An 11,450-nucleotide genomic window follows, 5' to 3' on the forward strand; every position below is an offset into this window, starting at 1 on the left:
ACCTCCCCCTTCCCTGCCCTGAGGCCACTCCCTCCCTTGGACCTTGACTCGCCCTGAGGCCAGTCTCCCTGGAGCTGACCTTGAAACTAAGGGCTGATCTTTTTAACTGAAGGCTGTTTTCCCTCCTGCCACCCCCTCTACCCTTCTTGACTTTTTCCACAAAACTGTGTCAAACTCTTCCCAGAGTTCCAGCTGGAGGGGTTGAACACCTTTGGGAACACTATTTAAGGGAATGTGAGCACAACACAGTGTCTTCAATGAAGTTGTGATACGCACATTGTGATTACTTCCTGTCTTAGTACTCATTTTTAACATTCCAAGCACTTCTGCAACTTGGAGCAGCACATTTTAGCCTAATGGATACTGTCTCGCCATGGAGGAGAAACATGGAATGGGCCTGACTTCTGAGAGCCAGCAGAGTCCAGGCAGGCTCCACTGTGGGAGACCTCAGTGGTCTGCACCAAGTCTTATCCAAACAACAGGGGGATTTTAGGAAGTTAGCCAAAACCAAAAACTGTTCCAGGCTGTGAAGGTTTTCAGCTTTGGTGTCTTTGAACAACTTTACACTTATTTTTATTTTTTACTTTCTCCATCAGATGTGACCAAATAAGACCCCACCTTCCAGGGCCTCAACGCCTGTTAGGCAATCTTGCTACCATTCAGCCCCAACCCTGAGCTCAAACTTGTCATAGTTCTACTCCTATCCCAACTGCTCAGAAATGGATCATGCGGCCCCTTAGTGTTGTGGTGACCTCTTAGTGTTCATGTGCCCCCAAGGGAGACAGAGAAGGAAAATGATGTTTCCCACTGATTTAGTCACATGAAAGTCATCTCAACGCCCTTTCCTGAAGCTGCAGTCTCTAAAGTGCCATTTCATTGTGCTTTGTATCAGTTAGTGCTGGAGAAATCTTGAACAGCTTATGAAAAAAAAATTTTAAAAAAAGAACTTTTAAAATTTTATATTATTTTGAAATTTTGTTGGGGGGGGTGTTGGTTGGGTTACCTTGGCCAACCCATTGCCTGGAAGAATTCTTAGCAGCCTGTGGGTTAGTGGTGTGCTGATCTTTTAGTGTCCCCACCCAATTGCCCTGTTCAGGTGGTTGCAGATTCCTGGCTTGCTTGTACTCTCCTCTGACCTGAGAAAGAGGACCCTGTAGTGCAACTGTTTTGATACTGAATATTGACAAGTGACATTTTGAAATAAAGAACCAGTCCCTCCAAAAGAAAACAAAAAGCAAAAAACAAAACACATCAACAACAACAACAACAACAACAAAAATGTGAATTCTATACAACTTCTTCCACAAACTAGAAAAAGAGAAAATATTTCTAAGTTTATCTTATGAAGTCAATATTTTACCTAAAACAGAGCTGCAGGCATAAAAAGAACAAGCCTTCATTGCTTATGAACACTTATGCAAGTTTTTCAAAAGCACATAGCAAACCTAAGCCAGCATTACAGAAAAAGATGGTACATACAATTAGGTGAGATTACACAAAGATCTAAGGTGGGAGGAGGAGAGCAACTACTGGAAATCAGTGGTTTCCAGTGTATGAAATAGCAGGAGCTAGACTGATGATCTTGAAACTATTAAAAAAATAAAATAAAGGGGCTGTAGAAAGGTCTCAGAAGTTAAGAGCCCTGGTTGCTCTTCAACAGGACACAGGTTCAATTCCCAGCACCCACGGCAGCTCATGATTGGATTACCTCCAGTTCCAGGGGATATAGCATCCTCATGCAGACTTACACACAGATAAAGCAGCAATGTATATGAAATAAAAGTAAATAATATTAGAAACATAAAGTAAAATATTTGAAAACACATGATGAAGGGCTACTGGGAGATGAGACTATATGTGTTCCTAGTAGGTCTTGAACTTGAATTTTTGTGGGATTGCTGAGGGAGGAGGGAGCTGTTACTTCTCCCATATTAATAGATTAGACTGGTCTCCATCTGCACATAGAAGCTAAGACTGTTCCACAGCCCTCTGTACACAGGTCCTGCCAGGAGAGAGCTGGTCTCCCAGGAGTGCTGACACAGGCTTACAGGCCCACAGGAGGGACAAGCTCCAGCTAACCAACTAATAGCAGACCAACTAACACCAGAGATAACCAGATGTTAAAAGGTAAGCATAAGAACATTACCAGCAGAAATCAAGGCTACTTGGCATCATCAGTACCCACTTCTCCCACCACAGAAAGTCCTGTATAGCCCAACACATTGGAAAAGCAAGATTTGGATTTAAAATGAGATCTGATGATGATAATAGAGGACATTAAGGAGGACATAAATAACTCCCTTAAAGAACTACAGTAGAACACAGGTAAACAGAAGCCCTGAAAGAGGAAACAGAAAAATCCCATAAAGAATTACAGGAAAACACAAACAGGTGAAGAAATTGAACAAAACCATCCAGGATATAAAAATGAAAGAAGAAACAATAGAGAAATCACAAAGGGAGAGAATTCTAGAGATAGAAAACCTAGGAAACAGATCTGGAGTCATAGATGCAAGCATCACCAAGAGAATACAAGAGATAGAAGAGAGAATCTCAGAGGCAGAAGATATCATAGAAAACATTGACACAACAGTCAAAGGAAATGTAAAATGCAAAAAACTTCTAACCCAAAACATCCAGGAAATCCAGGACACAATGAGAAGACCAAACCTGAGGATAATAGGTATAAAAGAAAGCAAAGATTCCCAACTTAAAGGGCCAGCAAATATCTTCAACAAAGTTATAGAATAAAACTTCCCTAACCTAAAGAAAAAGATGCCCATGAATATACCAGAACCCTACAGAATTTCAAATAGATTGGACCAGAAAAGAAATTCCTCCTGTCACATAATAATCAAAACATCAAATGCACAAATACCAAAAGCAGTAAGAGAAAAAGATCAAGTAACATACAAGGACAGACTTATCAGAATAATACCAGACTTCTTGCCAGAGACTATAAAAGCAAGAAGATCCTGGGCAGATGTCATACAGACCCTAAAAGAACACAAATGCCAGCCCAGGCTACTATACCCAGCAAAACTCTCAATTATCATAGATGGAGAAACCAAGATATTCCATGACAAATTTACACAATATCTTTCCACAAATCCAGCCCTTCAAAGGATAATAAAGGGAAAACTCCAACACAAGGAGGGAAACTACACCCTAGAAAAAGCAAGAAAATAATCTTCTTTTAACAAGCCAAAAAAAGGACAGCCACATAAACACAATTCCACCTCTAACAACAAAAATAACAGGAAGCAATAGTCACTTTTCCTTAATACCTCTTAATATCAATGGACTCAATTCCCAATAAAAAGACATAGACTAACAGACTGGATACATAAACAGGACCCAACATTTTTGCTGCATACAGGAAACCCAACTCAGTGACAAAGACAGACACTACCTCAGAGTAAAAGGTTGGAAAACAATTTTCCAAGCAAATAGTCCCAAGAAACAAGCAGGATTCACCATTCTAATATGCAGTAAAATAGATGTTCGACATAAAGTTATCAAAAAAGATAAGGAAGGACACTTAATACTCATCAAAGGAAAAATTTACCAAGATGAACTCTCAATTCTGAACATCTATGATCCTAATGCAAGGGCAACTGCATTCATAAAAGAAACTTTACTAAAGATCAAAGCACACATTGCACCTCACACAATAATATTGGGAGACTTCAACACCCCACTCTCATCAATGGACAGATCATGGAAACAGAAACTAAATAGAGACACAGTGAAACTAACAGAAGTTATGAACTATGACTTAATAGATATCGATAGAACATTTTATCCTAAAACAAAAGAATATACCTTCTTCCCAGAACCTCATGGTACTTTCTCCAAAATTGACCATATAATCGGTCACAAAACAGGCCTCAACAGATAAAAGAAGACTAAAATAATCCCATGCATCCTATGAGAGCACCACAGATTAAGGCTGCTCTTAAATAACAACAAAAGCAATAGAAGGTCCACATACACATGGAAGCTGAACAACACTCTACTCAACGATCAACTAGGAAAAAAAAAAAAAAAACGATCAACTAGGCTTCATCCTAGGGATGCATGGATGGTTCAATATATGGAAATCCATCAATCCACTATATAAGCAAACTCAAAGGAAAAAAACCATAAGATCATCTCATTAGATTCATTTGACAAAATCCAACACCCTTTCATGATAAAAGTCTTGTAAAGATCAGGAATTCAAGGGCCATACCTAAACATAGTAAAAGCAATATACAGCAAACCAGTAGCCAACTTCAAACTAAAAGGAGAGAAGCTTGAAGCAATACCAGTAAAATTAGGGATTAGACAAGGCTGCCCACTCTCTCACTTCCTGTTCAATATAGTACTTGAAGTCCTAGCCAGAGCAATTAGACCACAGAAGGAGGTCAAAGAGATACAAATTGAAAAGGAAGAAGTCAAAATATCATTATTTGCAGATGATATGATAGTATACTTAAGTGACCCCAAAAATTCCACCAGAGAACTCCTAAACCTGATAAACAACTTCAGCAAAGTGACTAGATATAAAATTAACTCAAACAAATCAGTGGCCTTCCTCTACTGAAAGGATAAACAGGTTGAGAAATAAATTAGGGAAACAACACCCTTCACAATAGTCATGAGTAATATAAAATACCTTGGTGTGACACAATGGAATACTACTCAGCTATTAAAAACAATGAATTTATGAAATTCTTAGGCAAATGGATGGAACTAGAGAATATCATCCTGAGTGAGGTAACCCAATCACAAAAGAACACACATGGTATACACTCACTGATAAGTGGATATTAGGCCAGAAGTTTAGAATACCCAAGATACAATTCACAGACCAAATGAAGCTCAAGAAGCAGAAAGACCAAAGTATGGATACTTCAGTCCTTCATATAAGGGGGAACAAATTACCCATGTGAGGAAATATAGAGACAAAGATTGGAGCAGAGACTGAAGGAAAGACCATCCAGAGAGTGCACCACTTGGTGATCCATCCCATATACAGTTACCAAACCCAGACACTATTGTGGATGCAACGAGTGCTTGCTGACAGGAGCCTGATATAGCTGTTTCCTGAGAGGTTGTGCCAGTGCCTGACAAATACAGAGGTGAATGCTCTCAGCCAACCATTGGACTGAGCACAGGGCTCAATAGATGGAGGATCTAGAGAAAGAACTGAAGGAGCTGAAGGAGTTCGCATCCCCATAGAAGGAAGAACAATATAAACCAACCAGTAGCNCCCGCCCCCCCCCCCAGCTCCCAGGGACTAAACCACCAACCAAAGAGTACACATGGTGGGACCCATGGCTCCAGCTGCATATGTAGCAGAGGATGGCCTTGCCAGACATCAATGAGAGGAGAGACCCTTGGTCCTGTGAAGGCTCAATGCCCCAGTGTAGGGAAATGCCAGGACAGGGAAGGAGGGTGAGTAGATTGGTGAGGAGGTACGGGATAGGGGGTTTTCAGAGGGCAAATGAGGAAAGGGATAACATTTGAAATGTAAATAAAGAAAATATCTAATAAAAAATAGATACACTAGGAAATGGACTTCCTTGCTGAGGCACTACATTTACCTCAGGCTTCAGTATAGAAGAGTATCTATGGGAGTAGCCATTCTCAATTCTGTCTGAACAGCCTGAGATTGGTTTACATAGTTGTTCAATGTGGACTATCCTGTTAGTGGCCTACATCCAGAAGTCTTAGATGACTTGCAAGACTGCTGGATGTAGGATGCTCTACAGTCACTTCTCTGTGATGGAGTAAGGGACTTGCTCAGAAGGGGAGTAAGGGATTTGCTTGGTAAGTGGTAAGGTGGGTGAAGCTTCTTAGTGGCTAGAACACGCTTATTTGACTATATGTCTTTTTAAAATTGTTGCTACCTTTTAGGTTCATTTTTAAAATTCATAGCATCCCAGAGAATGCAGTATATTCTCTGGGATAGGAACAAAAAGCAGATGATTGTTTCTTTAGACTCATGAATATATAAGAGTCACATCCTCTAGCAGGGCTGCCTTATCTGTCAATAAGGAATAGTACAATTGTTTTAAATCATCCAAATATAAGATCATATTTTAAAAGGAAAGAAATATTTTTAAGTTTTGATAAGCACTAGTTGAGACATTTTATACAAATGTTTACAAAGAAAATAGAAACATCATCAAGAGCAATGTGTGGGCACAGTCTAAATAATTTTTAATGTCTGACATATATGTCATGACAGGAAATGAGTGTTCTGACGTCAGTTTGGGGCACAAACATTTACAACTGAAACAAACATTTTCTTTGAAAACCACTCTAGATCTTAAACTGAAGCAAAGGTTAAGCTTACATGGCTTTCTTCTTCCCTGCCTGTAGAGAACACAGATGTTGAGAAGAATAGAACACCATGCCAAACACCACTGAGGTAACCTTTGCTTCTCAGGCTGTTCAGACAGAATTGAGAATGGCTACTCCCATAGATACTCTTCTATACAGAAGCCTAAGGTAAATGTAGTGCCTCAGCAATGTTGGTGCATCTATTTAATCCATATATATATGGTTATCTCCAAAACAATAAAGACCAAAGACTTGAAGAAATCAGACTTCAATAAGAAAAAAAAGCCTTGAATGGAAAAAGTCCAAAAATAATAAATATTAGAACAAATTTACCTAAGTACAATAAAATCAAGACCAGTGATGTGAATATATTTTGTCTGTTTTAGAAAGAAGTTGATGGAAATCAAACTCTAGAATGTCTTTGGTGCTGTTTTATCATGATTGGAACATCACATATTTTAATTAAAAGTTGATTCCTTTGGGAAAAAAATCTTTGAGAAACAGTGTATATGCTAAAGTCTTAAAGCCTTATTCATATGGTTTCAGATTTCCCACGAAACTGACCTTTTAAAGGTCTTTAAGAGCTTACTTCTGAGATCCGTAAATGATGTGCATGGTGAATATCCACAAGAATTTGGGAAAGTTAGTGAAGTACATGGTTTTAAGCTATATATTTATGTGAAGCCAAATTTCTTCACTGAAGCAAAATACTATATTAGAATGAATTCAATGCAGAAGAAGATAGGAGGATCCAGCTGTGTTTTATTAAGCATCACATTGAAGGCATTTACAAAAACAAAACAAAACAAAACAAAAAAACAAATATCAAACAAACAAACAAACAAAAACCCTGTAAAACAGTACTGTTCTTATTACTATGTGGTGTGGAGTTCTTTTATTCAAAAAAAAACAACAAACCAACAAACCAACAAACCGAAAGCCTAGGTCAACATGCATTTTCAAGTCTGGTAATTAGTTCAGCATGTGCAAATCTCTTCATTAAATCCCTAGTGCCAAACAACAACATCTTTTCATTGTTTTTGTTTGTTTGTTTATTTTTTCGAGACAGGGTTTCTCTGTTTAGCCCTGGCTGTCCTGGAACTCACTGTGTAGACCAGGCTGGCCTCGAACTCAGAAATCTGCCTGCCTCTGCCTTGAGAGTGCTGGGATTAAAGGCGTGCGCCACCACGCCCGGCTTCATTGTTATTTTTAAGTGAAATAAGAATTGTTTTTAAAATTTCTGTTGTAATTTATTATATGATAAATATTGATAGCAGTGAGTTGCATATGCAACATCTTTGGTAGCCTCCAATGTCTAAGAGGGCAAAGGGTTCCCAAGGGCCTCCGTAGTTGTTTGCTTTACTCTGCTTCTCTCCTAAAATGCTGTAAACAAAACACACTCCTTATGGCTTACAGCTGACATTCTGTAATTCCCATCAAATGGTTCTTATCAGCATCATGTTCAAATAAGTAATGCCAAGGACAAGCCAGCTATCTTGTGCTCTTGCAAATTTTTACAGGAATTTGTCAACATAGGAAAAAATGAATGCCAAACTTTACACCAAAATTATTGCCAAAGAACACCACTAATGGGGGAATTATGATTGTGCTTAAGGAAGAACTGCCTGCGAATAAGCTCCTTTGTAGGAGCTCCACAGTTAGAAAGAATTTTCTTTGCAAATATCTGTATTCTGAAAATCACTAAAATCTATGTCAAAAAGCTATTGTAGAAACCCAAGTATCAATTTCACTGATGGCACATCTGCTGCCTCTTCACAGCAGCAGGCTCCTCCTCCACAGTCCGTTCCTCCTTCTCAGATACAAGCACCTCTCATGCCAGGACCACCATGTCTTGGACCACCACCTGCTCCACCCTTACGGCCTCCTGGACCACCTACAGGCCTTCCTCCTGGACCACCTCCAGCAGCTACTCCATTCCTGAGACCACCTGGAATGCCAGGAATCCAAGGGCCTTTACCACAGCTTTTACCTCCAGGACCACCACCAGGTCGACCTCCTCGCCCTCCCCCAGGCCTATATCCAGATCTGCCCCCTAGGCCGCTCCTCGAGGACCTCCACCAAGGCTACCTCCTCCTGCACCTCCAGGTATCCCTCCTCATCGTCCTGACGTAATAAGTCCACCCTTGCTGCCTGCTCTTGGACCTGCCGCACCTGACCTTTTCCCACCAACTCCCTTGTTCAACCCAGGGGTGTTGAGTGCCCCGCCCAGCCTCATTCAGCGACCGAAGGCAGATGATGCTAGCACAGCAGCCATCCAGAAGAAAGCCACAGTGACTATCAGTGCCAAGCCCCAGATCACCAATCCTAAGGCAGAGGTCACACGGTTTGTGCCCACTGCACTGAGGATACACCGCAAGAATAAGGAGGCTACTGCCGTTCTCCAAAGAAGGTCAGAGGATGACTCTGCTGTGCCTGTCGCCAAAGCGGCCCCCAGATCTTCAGTTCCCGTCTCAGTACAAACTAAGGACGATGTTTATGAAGTCTTTATGAAAGAGATGGAAGGGCTGCTGTGACAAGGCCTTTTGTTAAACTTAGATCCAGACTAGCCTGATAAAAAGGAAGGAACGGAGGGAGAGCGTGAAAAAAAGGGGAAGGGGGTTAAGCAAAGCTATACTTAGTGCAAGTCAGTAATCCCAGCTCTTTGATAGGCACTGAAGGGGGAGGATTACAAATACAAAGTCAGCCTGGGCTACATTGTGAGTTTAGACCAAGCTAGAGAGTGAGACCTTATTTCAAAAAATAAAATGTATGGTAAGCAGAGCGTGGTGTTCAGTGTCTATCAACCCAGTTGATGCAGGGGGATGGAGAATTTGAAATGAGCCTGGGCTAAGAGAAAAGATACCTGGAAACAGTCAAAAGCAAAACTCTTGGAGAAGAGCAACTCTGTCCCCTTGTATTGTACTCATGCAAATTAGCGTCTCCAGTGTATCCAGGGGGGAACATCCAAGACCATAATTACCAGACTACAGGGTCTGTGCTTGTGAGTGCTCTAGCTCTTCGGGCTCAGCCATAGATCCTTGGCTGGATTCTGCCTGCCTCCCATGAAGCACATCACCTACTCCCTTACACACCCACCTGGATAACTGACTGCAAAACAGACTTTGTGGGTTTTCTGTTCGTTTTTGCTTTCTTGAGACTTACTTTGTGTAGCCTTCGCTGTCCTGGAACTCACTATGTAGACGGGACAAACCTTGAACTCAGAGATCTGCCTGCCTCCCGAGTGCTGGGCTTAAAGTTGTGTGCCACCACCACTCTGGGACAAAAGCTGGTTCTTTGGCCTGTCCTACCTATACCACATGAGGCTGGTCTTTGGACAGGGTTGCTGCTAACAGGCATAGTTCCTTCCTTGTCAGCGTTTCACACTCAGTCACAGACTAGGTAGGAATGCTGTTCTTGTCGATGTCATGGAGAAATCTGCTAGACCGAAAGTTAACATTACTTGGCTCTAGGGCTATGTATGAGCAGAAGAACCACTGGATTCCAGAGGTGAGGACCCTTTGCCTCTGCTTGCCTGCTGGAGATGATCACTCCATCAAGGCTTTAGATTACTCTTAGGCTTAGGCACTGGAAGAAAAATGCCTCAGCTTGTTCTTATATGTCCAAATTATAGACCCTTGGCATTTGAAACAAAATGAGGTGTTTTCCCCTCACTGATTCACTCAGGTACTTCAGTTTACCACATTTCTGAAATTACACAAGTGATGTCAAATTCTGATTAAATGTCATGTATTTTTGTATCCATTTAATTAAAAGATCATAAATTTCAAAACAAAAAACAAACAAAAAAGCAAATGAGTTCTAAACTCAGAGAAAAGGTAGTAAGTGCTTGTTACATGTATCTCACCACTGAAGGAGCTGAGGGGCTTTGCAGCCCAATAACCCCCCCCCCCCCCCCCGTGGAGGAGCAACAGTGTTACCGGCCAGAACCCCTGGAACTCCCGGGGACTGGACCACCAACCACGCACCCCAGCTGCGTATGTGGCAGGGGACAACCTTGTTGGACATCAGTGAGAGGAGCGGCCCTTGGTCCTGTCGGGGTTCGATGCCCCAGTGTAGGGGAATGCCGAGGCGGGAAGGCGAGAGTGGGTGGGGGAGCACCCTCATAGAGGCAGGGAGAGGGAGGATGGGATAGAGGGTTTCTAGAGGGGAGACCTGGAAAGGGGATAACATTTGAAATGTAAATAAAGAAAATGTCCAATAAAAAAATAGTATCTCACCTTTTAATTTCTTTGTAAATCCATATAATTGACATCAAAAAATGGAAATTTAATAAGACATTTTCAAAAGAATTTTACATAATTACTAACATAACAATAAGGAAATCAAACAAGTACTTTCCAATTTCTACCTTAAAAAAAAAACCCTTCAATGACAAAACACATAATTAAATTAACATATGCTAGTCAGACATTCACTGTTCTAACAAATATCTGAGAAAATGCCCGCTTAAAGGAGGAAGTATTTGCGTTGGCTCACGGGGTTAAAGGTTTCAGTACTTTGAGCCTAGGCAAGGCTGAGCATGAGGAGCACAAGGTCATGTGGAACAGCTGGTACCAGAATGGACAGACAGAACAATAGGCAGGAGAGGGGAAAACAAGTGCATTATCCTTCGAAGGCACCCACAGCAACCTATGGGCGGCCACTGTGCCTCACCTCCTAAAGCTTGCACTACTTGCTAATATCCCATCAACTATGAACATAATAACTAATTAATGCATTAATAAAATCAGACTCCTTGTGACGCACCCACAATTTGATAGAGCCACCAGCCGGGGCACAAGCTTTGAACACATGAACCTTCAAGACACTTTGTACCTAAACCACAATACCAACTAAGAAAATAAGTATCGGACTTTATATCATTCTCCAAAATTAATTAAACCAACATTTAAGAATGCAATGAAGGGAGAAAAGCACCGGGGCAGCTGGGGCGCAGGGTCTGCTGACACTCGCCAGCTACCCACGACCCCCGCCGCAGGATTTTGGGACTGCTGGTGAGTGGAACACAGCTTCAGCTCCAATCCAATTGCGCGGGACCTGAGACTGCATTAGTTAGGGAAGCAGAAACCGGCCTGAGTAGGGCCACAGGCCACATC

Source organism: Mus caroli, chromosome 6, assembly GCF_900094665.2.
Source record: "Mus caroli chromosome 6, CAROLI_EIJ_v1.1, whole genome shotgun sequence".
NCBI lineage: Eukaryota > Metazoa > Chordata > Mammalia > Rodentia > Muridae > Mus > Mus caroli.